General features: G+C 39.8%; 1 non-coding gene across 1 annotated transcript in view; it reads right to left on the bottom strand.

The window, feature by feature from the left end:
• The window catches only part of LOC105498978 (uncharacterized), a 31390-nt gene that overhangs the window by 694 nt on the left and 10016 nt on the right, over positions 1-20680 (bottom strand). The window contains exon 3 of the transcript XR_003013457.2: positions 424-513. This is a non-coding gene — a transcript (uncharacterized protein). The remainder of the gene's footprint in view (positions 1-423; positions 514-20680) is intronic.

Genomic DNA, 20680 nt, shown 5'->3' with positions numbered 1-20680 from the left:
ACTGTGGAAATGTGGTTCAGCCTGGCCAAGTGGACACCTTACAAAGCTGCCATATCTAGCCCCAAAGAGATTCTATCAGACAAGGCCAAAATAAAATAAGCCAATTTAATAAAGTTGTTTGTTTTAAATTGTACTAGAAAAGCAGTAATCAATTTTTCTCTCATTCCTCTTTGACATTCTTAAACATAATTGAGGATCCCAAATAGCTTTTGTTTATGTGGATCATAGCTATTGATATTTATTGTTTTAGAAATTAAAACAAATCTAAAAATTAACTTATTTATTTAAAAATAAGAATATAAACCATTACATGTTAATATAAATAAAATCTTTTTATAAAAATAACTACATTTTCCAAAATAAAGGCTATTTAGGGAGATGAATGGCATTGTTTTACATTTTTAAAATATCTTTAATGCCTACCTTAATAGAAGGCAGCTGGATTCTCAGAGCTGGCTCTGCACTCAGCCTGTCGTGATGTCACTCATCATGTAGCCTCTGGAAAATTCCATTCTAGACTCATAAGAGGATGAGACAAATAATGTCTTAGTGTTATCATGAAAATAGTTTTGACTTCATGAATCCCTTGAAAGGATCTTGGAGACCCCTGGAGTCCCTGGACCATACTTTGAGAACCACTTTACTGGAGAAAAATGCATTGTCCTCTAATTTTGGTGAAGCACTGGGGAAAAAACTACAACTTGGAAGTTGTGGTTCTAAACCTCTGAGCTATAAAGCCTACGGCTATCCACAAGTGAATTCCCGAGGCAATGGTCTGGACAATATAACTCCAAGCAATATGCTAATGGCTCCATTATTTGACTAATTCAGGTATTTGTCCCTATGATTGCAAGAAAATCACAACAGTATTTTGTCTCTGTAGATACTAATAGTAAGAGACAAAATAATTGGAAAAAGACAGGGCTAGAGAAAGAACAGGGACAGGAAGAGAGAAGAAACAGAGAACGTCACTGGTGCAAGCATTTGTCTGCAGACCCCAGAGCCCATTTGCTGTTAAGGAACATGCTCTGGAGTTATGTGTATGGACTCAGAAGAGGTTGACCTTAGAAGCCGTTTCACCAGCCTCAGGAATCAGTTTCCATGCATTTCCTGAAGTTGTAGACAGTGGACCAAGAATTTTCCTGGGTGGGAGGAGTGAGCTCATTGTGAATATTTACACATTTTCAATGCCCTTGGCTCATCCCTAGCACGTTTACCAGCAGAATGTAAACCACATTATTGTACCGTTTGCATGTTTATCATTGAGGTTTCCATGTGACTCAAAATATTTTTGCAGGTTTCTTTCAAGAAGTATTTGTTTTAAAGATGATTATAAGGCAAAACTCTTTTCTCCTAGAAAACATGAACATATTCATTGAGCAGCTAACTGCTGTTCAAGATAATATAAATTTTTATAATATCCTTATTATAAATCAAAGCCCTTATTTGGAATCAAAGTCCCTAAAAGATCAACATTTTTTTGTTTTCACCAAGTCGTGGGCCTTAGCCCAGTTTTCAGAAATATTTTGGAAAAGTACCAGCTTGGGATACCAATCATCCAGATATTATCTGGACATAGCCACTATTTTTATAATCATTACCCTCTCATTGAACCTTCATGGAATGAAGATAAAGTCATGGTCAATGTTTTCCTGAAAATAAACTTTAAAAATGCAACATGATTTTCTTTCAAGTTAAATTAAAACGATGAGGCATTAAAAACAATTTTATTTCAATAGTTTTTGGGGTACAGGTGGTTCTTGGTTACAAGGATAAGTTATTTGGTGGTGTTTTCTGAGATTTTAGGGCACCTGTCACCTGAGCAGTGTACGATGTACCCAGTATGTAGTCTTTTATCCCGTACCCCCTTCCAGCCTTCCCTGCTGAGTCCTCAAAGTCCATTATACCATTTTTGTGTCTTTGAGTCCTCATAGCTTAGCTCCCACTTATAAGCAGCAAATATGATATTTGGTTTTCCATTCCTGAGTTACTTCACTTAGAATAATGGCCTCCAGCTCCATCTAAGTTGCTGCAAGAGACATTATTTCATTCCTTTGTATGGCTGAGAAGCATTCCATGCTATGTATATACACTTTCTTCATCTACTTGTTTGTCCATGGGCATTTAGGTTGGTTCCATATCTTTGCAATTGCACATTTTGTTGCTATAACCATGTGTGTGCAAGTGTCTTTTTCATATAGTGACTTCTTTTCCTTTGGGTAGATACCCAGTAGTGGGATTGCTGGATCGAATGATAGCTATGCTTTTAGTTCTTTAAATAATCTCCATACTGTTTTCCAGAGTGGTTGTATTAATCTACATTTCCAGCAGTAGTGTAAAAGTTTTCCCTTTTCACCACATTTTTGACTTTTTACTTATGGCAATTATTGCAGGAGTAAGGTGGTTTAAATAATCATTTCCCAGATGATTAGTGGTGTTGAGTAATTTTTCTTTTTTATTTACTGTCGAGTATTTTTATTTAATATGTTCATGACATTCATTCAAGTTGCTGCAATTAGCAGTAGTTAAGTTATGCTCTTCTTTTGGTGTTTTATTTTATGACTATTTTACAATTTATTATGATTTTTTAAACTTTTATTTTAGGTTTGAGGGTACATGTGAAGGTTTGCTACATAGGCAAACATGTGTCATGGGGGTTTGTTTTACATATTATTTCCTCATCCAGGTATTAAGCCAAGTACCCAATAGTTATCTTTCTGCTCCTCTCCCTCCTCTCATGCTCCCTCTTCGAGCAGACCCCAGTGTCTGTTATTTCCTTCTTTGTGTTCATAAGTTCTTATCATTTAGCTCCCACTTGTAAGTGAGAGTATGCAGTATTTAGTTTTCTGTTTCTGCGTTAGTTTGCTAAGGATAAGAGCCTCCCGCTCCATCCATGTTCCCACAAAAGACATAGTCTCATTCTTTTTTATGACTGCATAGTATTTCGTGGTGTATATGTACCACATTTTCTTTAACCAGTCTGTCACTGATGGACATTTAGGTTGATTCCATGACTTTGCTATTGTGAATAGTGCTGCAATGAACATTTGTATACATCTGTCTTTATGGTAGAATGATTTATATTCCTCTGGGTATATATACTCAGTAATGGGATTGCTGGGTTGAGTTATAGTTCTGCTTTTAGCTCTTTGAGGAATTGCCATAATGCCTTCCACAATGGTTGAACTAATTTACACTTTCACTAACAGTCTGCAAGTGTTCCCTTCTCTGCAACCTCACCAGCCTGTGTTATTTTTTGACTTTTTAATAGTGGCCATTCAGACTGGTGTGAGATGGTATATCATTGTGGTTTTGATTTGCATTTCTCTAATGATCAGTGATGTCGAGCTTTTTAAAATATGCTTGTTGGCTGCATGTATGTCTTCTTTTGAGAAGTGTCTGTTCATGTCCTTTGCCCACTTTTTAATGGGGTTGTTTTTCTCTTGTAAATTTGTTTAGGTTCCTTATAGATGCTGGATATTAGACTTTGTCAGATGCTTTCTTTGCAAATATTTTGTCCCATTCTGTAGGTTGTCTGTTTACTCTGTTGATAATTTCTTTTGCTGTTCAGGAGCGCTTAAGTTTAATTAGATAACATTTGTCAATTTTCCTGTGTCTAGGATGGTATTGCCTAGGTTGTTTTCCAGGGTTTTTATGGTTTTGGGTTTTACTTAAGTCTTTAATTCATGTTGAGTTAATTTTTGTATATGATGTCGGGGTCCAGTATCAATCTTCTGCATGTGGCTAGCCAGTTATCCCAGCACCATTTATTGAATAGGGAGTCCTTCCCCCATTGATTGTTTTTGTCAGTTTTGTCAAAGATCAGATGGTCGTAGATATGTGATCTTATTTTTGGGCTCTCTATTCTGTTCCATTGGTTTATTTGCCTGCATTTGCACCTGTACTATGCTATTCTGGTTACTGTAGCCTTGTAATATAGTTTGAAGTCAGGTGATGTGATGCCTCTAGCTTTGTTCTTCTTGCTTATTATTGCGTTGACTATTTGGGCTTCTTTTTGGTTTCATGTGAATTTAAAATAGTTTTTTTCCAGTTCTGTGAAGAATGTAATTGGTAGTTTGATAGGAATAGCATTGAATCTATAAATTGCTTTGGGCAGTATAGCCATTTTAATGATATTGATTCTTCCTATCCATGAGCATGGAACGTTTTTCCATTTGTTTGTATCTTCTCTGATTTCTTTGAGCAATGTTTTGTAATTCCCATTGTAGAGATCTTTCACCTCCCTGGTTAGCTGTATTCCTAGGTATTTTATTCTTTTTGTGGCAGTTATGAATGGGATGGCTTTTCTGATTAGGCTGTTGTTGGTGTATAGGAATGCTGGTGATTTTTGTATTGATTTTGTATCCTGCAACTTTGCTGAGGTTGTTTATCAGCTGGAGGTACTTTTGGGCTGAGACTGTGGGGTTTTCTAGGTATAAAATCATGTCGTTTGCAAACAGAGGTAGTTTGACTTCCTCTTTTCCTATTTTATGCCCTTGATTTCTTTCCCTTGCCTGATTGCTCTGGCTAGGACTTCCAATACTATGTTGAATAGAAGTGGTGAGAGAGGCATCCTTGTCTTGTGCCACTTTTCAAGGGGAATGCTTCCAACTTTTGCCCTTTCAATATAATGTTCGCTGTGGGTTTGTAATTGACGGCTCTTACTATTTTGTGGTATCTTCCTTCGATACCTAGTTCATTGAGTGTTTTTAACATGAAGGGGTGTTGAATTTTGTCAAAAGCCTTTTCTTCTGCATCTGTTGAGATAATCATATGGTTTTTGTCTTTAGTTCTGTTTATGTGATGAATCACATTTATTGTTTTGAGTGTGTTGAACCAACCTCTCATCCTGGGGATGAAGCTTACTTGATCATGGTGGATTAACTTTTTTTTTTTTTTTTTTGGAGACAGAATCTTGCTCTGTCACCCAGGCTGGAGTGAGGTGGCATGATCTCGGCTCACTGCAACCTCTGCCTCCCAGGTTCAAGCAATTCTCCTGCCTCAGCCTCCTGAGTAACTGGGATTAGAGGGGCCCCTGACCACGCCCAGCTATTTTTTTTTTTTTTTTTGAGACGGAGTCTCGCTCTGTCGCCCAGGCTGAAGTGCAGTGGCCGGATCTCAGCTCACTGCAAGCTCCGCCTCCCGGGTTCACGCCATTCTCTTGCCTCAGCCTCCGGAGTAGCTGGGACTACAGGCGCCCGCCACCTCGCCCGGCTAGGTTTTTTTTTTTTTTTTTTTTTTTTGTATTTTTAGTAGAGACGGGGTTTCACTGTGTTAGCCAGGATGGTCTCGATCTCCTGACCTCGTGATCCACCCGTCTCGGCCTCCCAAAGTGCTGGGATTACAGGCTTGAGCCACCGCGCCCGGCCCACGCCCAGCTATTTTTTTGTATTTTTAGTAGAGACAGGGTTTCGCCATGTTGCCTAGGTTAATTTCAAACTCCTGAGCTCAGGCAATCCCCCTGCCTTGGCCTCCTAAAGTGCTGGGATTACAGGCATGAGCCACTGTGCCTAGACTGGATTAACTTTTTGATGTGCTACTGGATCCAGTTTGCAAGTATTTTGTTGAGATATTGCTGATTTGATGAACACTGCATCAATGTTCAAGGTATCAAGATGATGCTGGCCTCATAGAATGAGTTGGGGAGAAGTTTCTCCTCAATTTTTTGGAATCGTTTCTGTAGGAACGGTACCAGCTCTTCTTCGTACATCTGGTAGAATTTGGCTATGAATTCATTAGGTCCTGGATTTTTGTTTTTGTTTTTGTTTTTTTTTGGCTGGTAAACTATCTATTGCTGATTTAATTTCAGAGCTCATTATTAGTCTGTTCAGGGACTCAATTTCTTCCTGGTTGAGCACTTTTTCATATGTTTGTTTGTTGGCTGTTTGTATATCTTATTTTGAGAATTGTCTATTCATGTCTTTTGCCCATTTTTTAATGGGATTGTTTTTTCCTTACCGATTTGAGTTCTTTGTAGATTCTGGATATTAATCCTTTGTTGGATGCATAGTTAATGAATATTTTATCCCACTCTGTGGGTTGTCTGTTTACTCTGTTGATTATTTCCTTTGCTGTGCTAAAGGTTTTAAGTCTAATTAGGTTCCGTCTATTCATTTTTGAGTTTGTCATATTTGCTTTTGGGGTCTTAGTCATGAATTATTTGCCTAAGCCATTGTCTAAAAGAATTTTTCCAATGTTATCTTCTATAATTTTTATAATTTCTGGTTTAGATTTACATTTTTGATCCATCTTGAGTTGATTTTTGTATAAGGTGAGAGATGGGGATTCAGTTTCATTCTTCTACATGTGGCTTGCCAGTTTTTTCTAGTGCCATTTGTTGAACAGGGTGTCTTTCCCCAATTTATGTTTTTGTATGCTTGTGGAAGATCAGCTAGCTCTAAGTATTTGGCTTTATTTATAGATTCTCTGTTTTGTTCCATTGACTGACGTGCCTATTTTTATACCAGTACCTTGCTGTTTAGGTAACTATAGCTTTGTGGTATAATTTGACATTGGGTAATGTGATGTCTCCAGATTTTTTCCTTTTGCTTAGTAATGCTTTGGTTATGCAGGTTCTTTTCTTGTTCCATATGAATTTTAGTATTGTTTTCTAGTTCCATGAAGAATGACAATGGCATTTTGATGGGAACTGCATTGAATGTGTAGATTGCTTTTGGCAATATGGTCATTTTCACAATATTGATTCTTTCTATCCATGAGCATGGGATTGTTTCCATTTGTGTCCTCAATGATTTATTTCAGCAGTGTTTTGTAGTTTTCCTTGTAGAGATCTTTCACCTCCTTGGTTAAGTACATTTCTACATACTTTACTTTTTTTTGGCAGCTGTTGTAAAAGAGATTGATTTCTTGATTTGACTCTCAGCATGATCATTGTTGGTGTATAGCAGTGCTATTGATTTGTGTACACTGATTTTTGTATTTTGAGACTTTATTGAATTCATTTATCAAATATAAAGAACGTTCAGGGTGAGTCTTTAGGGTTTTCTAGGTATACAATCATATCATCAATAAACAGCAACAGGTTGACTTTCTCTTTTCCAATTTGGATGCCCTTTATTTCTTTCTCTTGTCTGATTGCTCTGGTTAGGACTTCCAGTATTATGTTGAATATAAGGGGTGAAAGTGGGCATTCTTGTCTTGTTCTTGTTCTCAGGGGAATGCTTTCAACTCTTCCCCATTCAGTATAATGTTGGCTGTGGGTTTGTCATATATGGCTTTTATTACTTTGAGGTAAGTCCCTTCTATGTCTATTTTGTTGAGGTTTTTTTTTTTTTTAATCATAAAGCATTACTGGATTTCATCAAATGCTTTCTCTGCATATTGAGATGATCATATGGTTTTTAAAAAAATTTCTGTTCATGTGATGTATCACATTTATTGACTTGTGTATGTTAAACCATCCCTGCATCTCTGGTATGAAACCCACTTGATCATGATGTATTATCTGTTTGATATGCTGTTGGATTCAGTTAGCTAGTATTTTGTGGATGATTTTTATGTCTATATTTATCAGGGATATTGGTCTGTAGTTTTCTTTTTTTGTTATTTTATTTTATTTTTTTTTCCTGGTTTTGGTATTAGAGTGATACTGGCTTCATAAAATGATTTAGGGAGGATTCTCTTTATCTTTTGGAATAGTTTCAGTAGAATTGGTACCAATTATTCTTTGAATGTCTGACAGAATTCAGCTGTGAATCCATCTGGTCCTGAACTTTTTTTTGTTGTTGGCATTTAAAAAATTACCAGTTCAATATTGCTGCTGGTTATTGTTCTGTTCAGCATTTCTATTTATTCCTGACTTAATCTAGGAAGGTTGCATATTTCCAGGAATTTATCCATTTTCTCTAGATTTTGCAGTTTGTGTGCATAAAGCTGTTCATAGTACCCTTGAATGATCTTTTGTATTTCTGTGGTATTGGTTGTAATATCTCCAGTTTCTTTCTAATTGAGCTTATTTGTATCTTTTCTCTTCCTTTCTTGGTTCATCTTGCTAATGGTCTATCAATTTTGTTTATCTTTACAAAGAAACAGCTTTTTGTTTCATTTCTCTTTTGTATTTTTTTTCTTTTTGGGAGACTGAGTCTCCTTCTGTCACACAGGCTGGAGTGCAGTGGCATGACCTCGACTCACTGCAATGTCTGCCTCCCTGGTTCCAGTGATTCTCCTGTCTCAGCCTCCCAAGTAGCTAAGATGACAGGTGTGCACCACCATGCCTGCATAATTTTTGTATTTTTACAAAAAAATACAAAATTATTTTATATTCTTTTGGAGACGAGTTTCACCATGCTGGCCAAGCTCTTCTCAAACTCCTGAGCTCAAGTGATCTGACTGCTGTGGCCTCCCAAAGTGTTGAGATTACAGGCATGAGCCACTGCACCCAGCCGTTGTGTTGTTTTTGTAGTTGTTGTTGTTTTCTTTCAATTTCATTTAGTTCTGCTCTTATCTTTGCTTTTTCTTTTTTCTCCTGGGTTTGGGTTTAGTTTGTTGCTGTTTCTGTAGTTCCTTGCGGTATAACCTTAGATTGTCTATTTGTGCTCTTTCAGATGTTTTGATGTCAGCATTGAATGCTATGAACCGTTTTCTTAGTACCACTTTTGCTGTATCCCATAGGTTTTGGTAAGTTGTCTCACATTATAATTTATTTCAAGTAATTTTTACATTTCCATCTTGATTTGATTGTTAACCAAAAAATTATTTAAGAGCAGATTATTTAATTTCCATGTATTTGCATAGTTTTGAGGGTTCCCTTTGGAGTTGATTTCCCATTTTATTCTACTGTGGTATGGGAAGATACTTTATATGATTTCTACTTTCTTAAATTTATTGAGACTTGTTTTGTGGTCTATCATATGGTCTATCTTGGAGAATGTTTCATGTGCTGATGAGAAGAATGTATATTCTGCAGTTGTTTGGTAGAATGTTCTGTGAATATCTGTTAAGTCCATTTGTTCTAGGGTATAGTTTAAGTCCATTGTTTCTTCATTGACCCTCTGTCTTGATGATCTGTCTAATGCTATCAGTGGAGTATTGAGGTCCCCCACTATTATTGTGTTGCTGTCTATCTTATTTCTTAGGTCTAGTAGTAATTGCCTTATAAATCTGGGAGTGCCTGTGTTGAGTGCATACAAATTTAGGATTGTAATATCTTCCTGTTGGACTCATCCTTTTATCATTATATAATGCCCTTATTTGTCTTTCTTGTATCTTTTAAGTGGAGCATTTAGGCCATTTACATTCAACTTTAATGCTGAGATATGAGGTACTGTTCTATTTATCTTGTTAGTTGTTGCCTAAATACTTTGTTTTTACATTGTGTTATTGTTTTATAGGCCCTTTGAAATTTATGCCTTAAGGAGGTTCTGTCTTAGTTTATATTGAGCTTCTGTTTCAAGGTTTAGAACTCCTTTCAGCATTTCTTGTAGTGTTGGTTTGGTAGTGGCAAATTCCCTCAGCATTTGTTTGTCTGAAAAATAATTCATTTCTCCTTCATTTATGAAGCTTAGTGTTGTTGAATACACAATTCTTGGCTGACAATTATTTTGTTTAAGAAGGCTAAAGATATGTCCTGGGTCTCTTCTGGCTTGTAAGGCTTATGCTGAGAAATCTGCTGTTAGACTGATAGGTTTTCCTTTGTAGATTACCTGATGCTCTTGTCTCACAGCTCTTAAAATTATTTCCTTCATGTTGACTTTAGATAACCTGACGACTGTGTGCCTTGGTGATGATCTTTTTGCAATGCATTTCCCAGGAGTTTTTTGAGCTTCTTGTATTTGGATATCTAGATCTCTCAGACCAAGGAAGTATCTAAGACCAGGGAAGTTTTCCTCAATTATTCTCTCAAATAAGTTTTCCAAACTTTTAGACTTCTTTTCTTCCTAAGGAGCACCAATTATTCTTATAGTTGGCTGTTTTACAAAATTCCATATTTCCTGATGACTTTATTTATTTTGATTCTTTTTTTCTTTGTCTTTTCTGATTGGATTAATCCTAAAGCCTTGTCTTCAAGCCCTAAAATTCTTTCTTCTACTTGTTCTAGTCTCATGGGCAATTTTTATGTCATGTCTTTTCTGATTCTAAAACTGTTGCATATTTATTATACCAAAATCGAATAAAACAGGGCATTAAAAAATCACTTGTAAATCTACTACTGCTCAAACATGTGTTTTAGTGTATGTTCTTCCAATAACTTTTTCTAATCCTATCTATATATACAGTATATATATTCATGCATATCTGTATGTATGACTTTTAAACAAAATTGAATATTGCATCAAAATTTTGATAAGCCCAGGGCATCCATTTTGAGTATCTCAATGAGTTGAAATTTCCCTTGTGTGAGAGAAGGGGCTGGCTTGCATCTCTGCGTGGTGATTTGGGCTGGGAGTGACTCCAGTATTACTGCATGGTCATCAGCTTATGAAAAGCTCCCTGAAGGTAGGAGTAAGGTGCCCAGAGACAAAGTGGCTTTGAGTCCCTATGTGTCAATAAAGGGCACAGGGTGAGGGCAAGTTTGGGATGTTGGGCATATTCATTCTCAGCCAAGAGAAGGAGAGAACCTTGCCCACCCCAGCTCTTGGCTGGCAGCATGGCAGCACTGGGCACTCAGTCTCACAAAGGTGCTGGGCTCAGAGAGCAGGAATTGGTCAGGAAAGAGGGGCCAGAGAGGGCAGCAGAAGCAACCTCAGTCTACCCCTCTGTAAGGGTCCCCCTTTAGTAATGAAGAGGAAGCTCTCAGGAAACTAGTAGGAAGAGGGTAAGAGAAATAGTAAGAAAGAGGAAGAGAAAGAGCAAGTATGTGACTGAGGACGTGTGTGTGTGTGTGTGTGTGTGTGTGTGTGTGTGATGTATGTATGGTGTGTGTATAGTGTGCCTAGTGTGTATGGTGTGTAAAGGAAAATAAAAAATACCACGACTCCCGAACTGAAGCAGGGAGGCTGAGCCATGCAACACCAGCTTCCAAATGAATAGCTCTAGCATTGTGCACTAGCCAGGTCCCCATGGACAGGTAGGAAGCCTCAGGGATCTACCATGGGCTGCCCCACAGATCATTCAGGAGTACATTTTTTGCTGGCCTCCCATAAACAAGGACATGCCCATTGTAATTTTAGGTGTAAATCTAAGTCTAGCTCCTAAAACTAAAGTCTACTCATTCCATATTGATAATGTCAATTACAAGTTTATCTTCCCAGGTTTGGAATGAAGACTCCTTCCTCCTACCCAGAGATGGCTGCATAATTCACTCTTCCTTTACTCCCTTTTTTCCCCTTCAAACATTCACCTTTTCTTATGTGAAATGCAGATTAACTGGGCACTAACTAAAGTCTAACAGGAATGTAACCATTTGCTTTACTACCTATCTGCCCCTCTTTCTGTCTGCCATCCCTCAATTTAAGGAAATGTATAACTACTAAGGCTCCTGAAAACATCTTTGGAAAAACAGCCACAGATGTGTCTGTGGCTCATTTTTCTTTTTTTCCAGATGTGCCCTAAAGCTAGCTTAATAAGCCCTTGGTACCTTAGTCACTCATCTTGGTTATCAGGTGTGTGCGTGTGCAATGTGTGGAGGGTGTGTGTGATGTATGTGATAAATAATCAGCATTTGGAAGCTGACACCACAGGAGTGGCCACTCAAGGCCCAGCCATTGGAAGGGCACACCAGACAGGGACAGAAGACCCCAGGAGTGACAGAGACTGACCAGTTCAGGGTCCAGAGCTCATCCCAGTCTCTCTTCTGGAGACCTCCCTCTGGGTCTAGAGCTGGTGTCAAGAACTCTAAGCCTAGATGGAGTGAAGGAGGAGCAACAATGCCATACCTTGCCTGGAGTGCAGAGTGGAATGTGAGAATGAAAGTTCTGGCTTGAACTCCTCTAAGGCTCCCCATGTCCTCTGGATCGAACCCCAATCTCTCCCTGGGCCCCGGACTCTGCGGCTCCTTGCAGGTTCATCTGCCCACAGGCAACATGTGGGGGGCTGCTGCTTGTGTCCTGCACCCTGCCTTGCTTTCCCAGCTCTGGGCTGTGAATCCGTCTCCTTAGGACATGTGTCAGCTCCCTCTGTTGAATTCCTTAGGATTCTGTCTCACTGCTTTCTTTCTCCAGAGACTTTTCTCTAATGACCCCCAATCTGGGTCAGGTGTCCTCTGTATGCCCTATGGCCCCTGGTACAATCTCTTGTCTTGGCCTGCCCCGACCAGAGTAACTTTGAACAAACTGTTTTGCTTCAATGGGCTTCCGGCTTCTTCATCTAGAAAATCAGAGTTGGACTATGCGATGTGAAGTCCTCTTGTGTGAGAATCTTTGTGATTCTCCAAATTATTTTTTAATATTAGTTACTTAACCAGCTTTTAACTTCTACTCCTCTAAGCAGCTGGAGGAGAGAGGAGGAGGAAGGTGACCTGGCAATTCACCTTTGGAAACTCTTTCAGCTCTTTGCCCAAAAATGGGAACTTGGTTTCTGGGCTGTCCTGGCCATGTTCAAAGGCTGGAAACTACTTGGATTGATCGAATGAGGCCAAGGATATGAAGAGATAAGAAACTGTGTTATGGTTCCTAGTTTTCCCTTCCAAGGTCAGTTGCTCCCCTGTCTTCATGCCTAGAGGGGCATGTGGTCATTAGCCAGCTGCTTTGAAAGGAAAGGAAATCACCTCTCTAGAAGCAGAACCCTCCCACATCCAGGTTCAGGAGGCTTCGGCAATTGACTCACTTTTCAGACCAGTGAGGAATGGTTTGGGCTTTTGAATCACAATCTAAGAAGAAGAAGGTCCACCAGATGCCTGCCTTTAATGACAAGAAGAATTTTGTTTGAATTAGTTGTTTCATTACAGCTGCATGTACATGGTAAGCTGTTCCAGGTTGAGAACTAGAGCAACACAGGAGCTCACCGGGTACTTCCACACATCCCACTCTGTTTTGTTATTGCTGCTGTCATTTCTTTCCTTTTAACAATTTCTTGTTTTGAAATAATTTTGGACTTACAAGAAATTGCAAAAAATAGTATAATGTTACCGAGTATTTGGTTCTCATCCCAGCCCCATGTGTGCGTGTGTGTATGTGTGCACACTTGTTCGTGTGTATAGTTCATAGTTTTTTTTGATGTATTTAAGAATAGAGCATGCAGGGGGCGGAGCAAGATGGCCGAATAGGAACAGCTCCAGTCTCCAACTCCCAGCGCGAGCGACACAGAAGACCGGTGATTTCTGCATTTTCAACTGAGGTACTGGGTTCATCTCACTGGGGAGTGCCGGACGATCGGTGCTGCTCAGCTGCTGCAGCCCGACCAGCGAGAGCTGAAGCAGGGCGAGGCATTGCCTCACCTGGGAAGCGCAAGGGGGAAGGGAATCCCTTTTCCTAGCCAGGGGAACGGAGACACACAACACCTGGAAAATCGGGTAACTCCCACCCCAATACTGCGCTTTAAGCAAACAGGCACACCAGGAGATCATATCCCACACCTGGCCGGGAGGGTCCCACACCCACAGAGCCTCCCTCATTGCTAGCACAGCAGTCTGTGATCTACCGGCAAGGCAGCAGCGAGGCTGGGGGAGGGGCGCCCGCCATTGCTGAGGCTTAAGTAGGTAAACAAAGCTGCTGGGAAGCTCGAACTGCGTGGAGCTCACAGCAGCTCAAGGAAACCTGCCTGTCTCTGTAGACTCCACCTCTGGGGACAGGGCACTAACAAACACAGCCGAAACCTCTGCAGACGCAAAGGACTCTGTCTGACAGCTTTGAAGAGAGCAGTGGATCTCCCAACACGGAGGTTGAGATCTGAGAAGGGACAGACTCTCTGCTCAACTGGGTCCCTGACCCCTGAGTAGCCTAACTGGGAGACATCCCCCACTAGGGGCAGTCTGACACCCCACACCTCACAGGGTGGAGTACACCCCTGAGAGGAAGCTTCCAAAGCAAGAATCAGACAGGTACACTCGCTGTTCAGAAATATTCTATCTTCTGCAGCCTCTGCTGCTGATACCCAGGCAAACAGGGTCTGGAGTGGACCTCAAGCAATCTCCAACAGACCTACAGCTGAGGGTCCTGACTGTTAGAAGGAAAACTATCAAACAGGAAGGACACCTACACCAAAACCTCATCAGTACATCACCATCATCAAGACCAGAGGCAGCTAAAACCACAAAGATGGGGAAAAAGCAGGGCAGAAAAGCTGGAAATTCAAAAAATAAGAGCGCATCTCCCCCGGCAAAGGAGCGCAGCTCATCGCCAGCAACGGATCAAAGCTGGACAGAGAATGACTTTGACAAGATGAGAGAAGAAGGCTTCAGTCCATCAAATTTCTCAGAGCTAAAGGAGGAATTACGTACCCAGCGCAAAGAAACTAAAAATCTTGAAAAAAAAGTGGAAGAATTGATGGCTAGAGTAATTAATGCAGAGAAGGTCATAAACGAAATGAAAGAGATGAAAACCATGACACGAGAAATACGTGACAAATGCACAAGCTTCAGTAACCGACTCGATCAACTGGAAGAAAGAGTATCAGCGATTGAGGATCAAATGAATGAAATGAAGCGAGAAGAGAAACCAAAAGAAAAAAGAAGAAAAAGAAATGAACAAAGCCTGCAAGAAGTATGGGATTATGTAAAAAGACCAAATCTACGTCTGATTGGGGTGCCTGAAAGTGAGGGGGAAAATGGAACCAAGTTGGAAAACACTCTTCAGGATATCATCCAGGAGAACTTCCCCAACCTAGTAGGGCAGGCCAACATTCAAATCCAGGAAATAAAGAGAACGCCACAAAGATACTCCTCGAGAAGAGCAACTCCAAGACACATAATTGCCAGATTCACCAAAGTTGAAATGAAGGAAAAAATCTTAAGGGCAGCCAGAGAGAAAGGTCGGGTTACCCACAAAGGGAAGCCCATCAGACTAACAGCAGATCTCTCGGCAGAAACTCTACAAGCCAGAAGAGAGTGGGGGCCAATATTCAACATTCTTAAAGAAAAGAATTTTAAACCCAGAATTTCATATCCAGCCAAACTAAGTTTCATAAGTGAAGGAGAAATAAAATCCTTTACAGATAAGCAAATGCTTAGAGATTTTGTCACCACTAGGCCTGCCTTACAAGAGACCCTGAAGGAAGCACTAAACATGGGAAGGAACAACCGGTACCAGCCATTGCAAAAACATGCCAAAATGTAAAGACCATCGAGGCTAGGAAGAAACTGCATCAACTAACGAGCAAAATAACCAGTTAATATCATAATGGCAGGCTCAAGTTCACACATAACAATCTTAACCTTAAATGTAAATGGACTAAATGGTCCAATTAAAAGACACAGACTGGCAAACTGGATGAAGAGTCAAGACCCATCAGTCTGCTGTATTCAGGAGACCCATCTCACATGCAGAGACATACATAGGCTCAAAATAAAGGGATGGAGGAAGATTTACCAAGCAAATGGAGAACAAAAAAAAGCGGGGGTTGCAATACTAGTCTCTGATAAAACAGACTTTAAACCATCAAAGATCAAAAGAGACAAAGAAGGCCATTACATAATGGTAAAGGGATCAATTCAACAGGAAGAGCTAACTATCCTAAATATATATGCACCCAATACAGGAGCACCCAGATTCATCAAGCAAGTCCTTAGAGACTTACAAAGAGACTTAGACTCCCATACAATAATAATGGGAGACCTCAACACTCCACTGTCAACATTAGACAGATCAATGAGACAGAAAGTTAACAAGGATATCCAGGAATTGAACTCATCTCTGCAGCAAGCAGACCTAATAGACATCTATAGAACTCTCCACCCCAAATCAACAGAATATACATTCTTCTCAGCACCACATCGTACTTACTCCAAAATCGACCACGTAATTGGAAGTAAAGCACTCCTCAGCAAATGTACAAGAACAGAAATTATAACAAACTGTCTCTCAGACCACAGTGCAATCAAACTAGAACTCAGGACTAAGAAACTCAATCAAAACCGCTCAACTACATGGAAACTGAACAACCTGCTCCTGAATGACTACTGGGTACATAATGAAATGAAGGCAGAAATAAAGATGTTCTTTGAAACCAATGAGAACAAAGATACAACATACCAGAATCTCTGGGACACATTTAAAGCAGTGTGTAGAGGGAAATTTATAGCACTAAATGCCCACAAGAGAAAGCAGGAAAGATCTAAAATTAACACTCTAACATCGCAATTAAAAGAACTAGAGAAGCAAGAGCAAACACATTCGAAAGCTAGCAGAAGGCAAGAAATAACTAAGATCAGAGCAGAACTGAAGGAGATAGAGACACAAAAAACTCTCCAAAAAATCAATGAATCCAGGAGTTGGTTTTTTGAAAAGATCAACAAAATTGACAGACCACTAGCAAGACTAATAAAGAAGAAAAGAGAGAAGAATCAAATCGACGCAATTAAAAATGATAAAGGGGATATCACCACCGACCCCACAGAAATACAAACTACCATCAGAGAATACTATAAACACCTCTACGCAAATAAACTGGAAAATCTAGAAGAAATGGATAATTTCCTGGACACTTACACTCTTCCAAGACTAAACCAGGAAGAAGTTGAATCCCTGAATAGACCAATAGTAGGCTCTGAAATTGAGGCAATAATTAATAGCCTACCAACCAAAAAAAGTCCAGGACCAGATGGATTCACAGCTGAATTCTACCAGAGGTACAAGGAGGAGTTGGTACCATTCCTTCTGAAACTATTCCAATCAATAGAAAAAGAGGGAATCCTCCCTAACTCATTTTATGAGGCCAACATCATCCTGATACCAAAGCCTGGCAGAGACACAACAAAAAAAGAGAATTTTAGACCAATATCCCTGATGAACATTGATGCAAAAATCCTCAATAAAATACTGGCAAACTGGATTCAGCAGCACATCAAAAAGCTTATCCACCATGATCAAGTGGGCTTCATCCCTGGGATGCAAGGCTGGTTCAACATTCGCAAATCAATAAACATAATCCAGCATATAAACAGAACCAAAGACAAGAACCACATGATTATCTCAATAGATGCAGAAAAGGCTTTTGACAAAATTCAACAGCCCTTCATGCTAAAAACGCTCAATAAATTTGGTATTGATGGAACGTACCTCAAAATAATAAGAGCTATTTATGACAAACCCACAGCCAATATCATACTGAATGGGCAAAAACTGGAAAAATTCCCTTTGAAAACTGGCACAAGACAGGGATGCCCTCTCTCACCACTCCTATTCAACATAGTGCTGGAAGTTCTGGCTAGGGCAATTAGGCAAGAGAAAGAAATCAAGGGTATTCAGTTAGGAAAAGAAGAAGTCAAACTGTCCCTGTTTGCAGATGACATGATTGTATATTTAGAAAACCCCATTGTCTCAGCCCAAAATCTCCTTAAGCTGATAAGCAACTTCAGCAAAGTCTCAGGATACAAAATTAATGTGCAAAAATCACAAGCATTCTTATACATCAGTAACAGACAAACAGAGAGCCAAATCAGGAATGAACTTCCATTCACAATAGCTTCAAAGAGAATAAAATACCTAGGAATCCAACTTACAAGGGATGTAAAGGACCTCTTCAAGGAGAACTACAAACCACTGCTCAGTGAAATAAAAGAGGACACAAACAAATGGAAGAACATACCATGCTCATGGATAGGAACAATCAATATCATGAAAATGGCCATACTGCCCAAGGTAATTTATAGATTCAATGCCATCCCCATCAAGCTACCAATGAGTTTCTTCACAGAATTGGAAAAAACTGCTTTAAAGTTCATATGGAACCAAAAAAGAGCCCGCATCTCCAAGACAATCCTAAGTCAAAAGAACAAAGCTGGAGGCATCACGCTACCTGACTTCAAACTATACTACAAGGCTACAGTAACCAAAACAGCATGGTACTGGTACCAAAACAGAGATATAGACCAATGGAACAGAACAGAGTCCTCAGAAATAATACCACACATCTACAGCCATCTGATCTTTGACAAACCTGAGAGAAACAAGAAATGGGGAAAGGATTCCCTATTTAATAAATGGTGCTGGGAAAATTGGCTAGCCATAAGTAGAAAGCTGAAACTGGATCCTTTCCTTACTCCTTATACGAAAATTAATTCAAGATGGATTAGAGACTTAAATGTTAGACCTAATACCATAAAAATCCTAGAGGAAAACCTAGGTAGTACCATTCAGGACATAGGCATGGGCAAAGACTTCATGTCTAAAACACCAAAAGCAACGGCAGCAAAAGCCAAAATTGACAAATGGGATCTCATTAAACTAAAGAGCTTCTGCACAGCAAAAGAAACTACCATCAGAGTGAACAGGCAACCTACAGAATGGGAGAAAATTTTTGCAATCTACTCATCAGACAAAGGGCTAATATCCAGAACCTACAAAGAACTCAAACAAATTTACAAGAAAAAAACAACCCCATCAAAAAGTGGGCAAAGGATATGAACAGACATTTCTCAAAAGAAGACAGTCATACAGCCAACAGACACATGAAAAAATGCTCATCATCACTGGCCATCAGAGAAATGCAAATCAAAACCACAATGAGATACCATCTCACACCAGTTAGAATGGCGATCATTAAAAAGTCAGGAAGCAACAGGTGCTGGAGAGGATGTGGAGAAATAGGAACACTTTTACACTGTTGGTGGGATTGTAAACTAGTTCAACCATTATGGAAAACAGTATGGCGATTCCTCAAGGATCTAGAACTAGATGTACCATATGACCCAGCCATCCCATTACTGGGTATATACCCAAAGGATTATAAATCATGCTGCTATAAAGACACATGCACACGTATGTTTATTGCAGCACTATTCACAATAGCAAAGACTTGGAATCAACCCAAATGTCCATCAGTGACAGATTGGATTAAGAAAATGTGGCACATATACACCATGGAATACTATGCAGCCATCAAAAAGGATGAGTTTGTGTCCTTTGTAGGGACATGGATGCAGCTGGAAACCATCATTCTTAGCAAACTATCACAAGAACAGAAAACCAAACACCGCATGTTCTCACTCATAGGTGGGAACTGAACAATGAGATCACTTGGACTCAGGAAGGGGAACATCACACACAGGGGCCTATCATGGGGAGGGGGGAGGGGGGAGGGATTGCATTGGGAGTTATACCTGATGTAAATGACGAGTTGATGGGTGCAGCACACCAACATGGCACAAGTATACATATGTAACAAACCTGCACGTTATGCACATGTACCCTACAACTTAAAGTATAATAATAATAAATAAATTAAAAAAAAAAAAAAGAATAAATTGCAGACATGTGGTTTTCTTATTGGAACACTTAACTGTGCATATCCAAAACCCAGGGGTATTCTCTTTTATAACTATAGTGCAACTATCAAAGCAGGAGATTAACATCAATACCATTCTATTGTCTAATCTACAGACCTTATTCCAGTATTTCTAGGTGTCGCACTATTGTTATTTTTCTGATCCAGCATCCCACATTGCTTTTCGTTGTCCGGTCTCCTTGGTATCCTTTAATCTGGAATAGTTCTTTAGTCTTTTTTTAATCTTCCGTGGCTTTGATGTTTGTGAAGAGTGGTGTTCATTATTTTGTTGAATATTCCTCCAAATGGGTTTGCCTGATGTTTCTGCAGAACATGTGTGTGTGTACGTGTGTGTGTGCACGTGCGTGTGCAGTGTGTGTTTGTGATGCATGCATGGGCATACAGTTCATGCATTTTTGGCAGAGATACAACAGAAGTTGTGCTGTGTCAGATCAGGAGGAACGTGGTAGCAATTTGCCCCATCGCTGGTGATGGTAGCGACAGTTACTTGGTGAACACAGTGCCACAGGTTTCTTCACTGCTAAGTTCCTATTTTCCCCTTTGTTATTAATGAGAATCTTGGGAGGTGATACTTTGAGACTATGCAAATATCCTGCTTCTTATCACACATTTGCTGGTTGATTTTAGCATCTTTTGATGATTTTTGCCTAAAACAGTCATTACAGTTGTGGGTGCCAAGTGGTTTTCTAATTCTGTCATTTCTTTTGCATATATGAGTTGGCATTCCCCTGCAAGGAAGAGCTGGCCCTTCTCCCATATTTATTTGCTCATATCTGTGTGGGTACATGGATTCCTTGTCTATGATATAGGTTATAATCCCTCATTATCACTATTTAGTTCAAATTATTCCAAATTTGACCAGTGGATGCCTTTTTCAGCTGGCTCCTGGGTCCTCTTGCTGTGTCTCCATCCTCTTCTAACACTTCCTTAATTTCCAGGGCTGTGTGACCCTCCAGGCTCATCTTATGTGTTCCCTGCACCAGACCTGGGACCAGATATTTCTCTGAGGAGCCCTCCTTCCTGTTGCTGGAGAATGGTATTGAGCAGGCATGATGATCTGAGTGTTCTGACTCACCACCCCCAACCCAGCTTGTCCTGGGTTGGGGTTTCCTACAGCCACCTGCACCTCTCAATTAGTTTCCCTCTCAGACTGTCTGTCCACTCCCAGCGCAGTCCTCTCTTCTGTGCTCTAGGCTTCATGGTACAATGGCCTGATAAACATTTTCATTTGGATCTTAAAGGAAGCATGTCCTTGTTGTGGGCTGAAGTGCATCCCCCCCCAACAACAACAACAACAAATCATATTTTGAAGTCCTAACCCTCAGTAATTCAGAATGTGATG

Source organism: Macaca nemestrina, chromosome 14 (genome assembly GCF_043159975.1).
Source record: "Macaca nemestrina isolate mMacNem1 chromosome 14, mMacNem.hap1, whole genome shotgun sequence".
NCBI lineage: Eukaryota > Metazoa > Chordata > Mammalia > Primates > Cercopithecidae > Macaca > Macaca nemestrina.
This window is presented reverse-complemented; position numbering and strand designations above follow the sequence as displayed.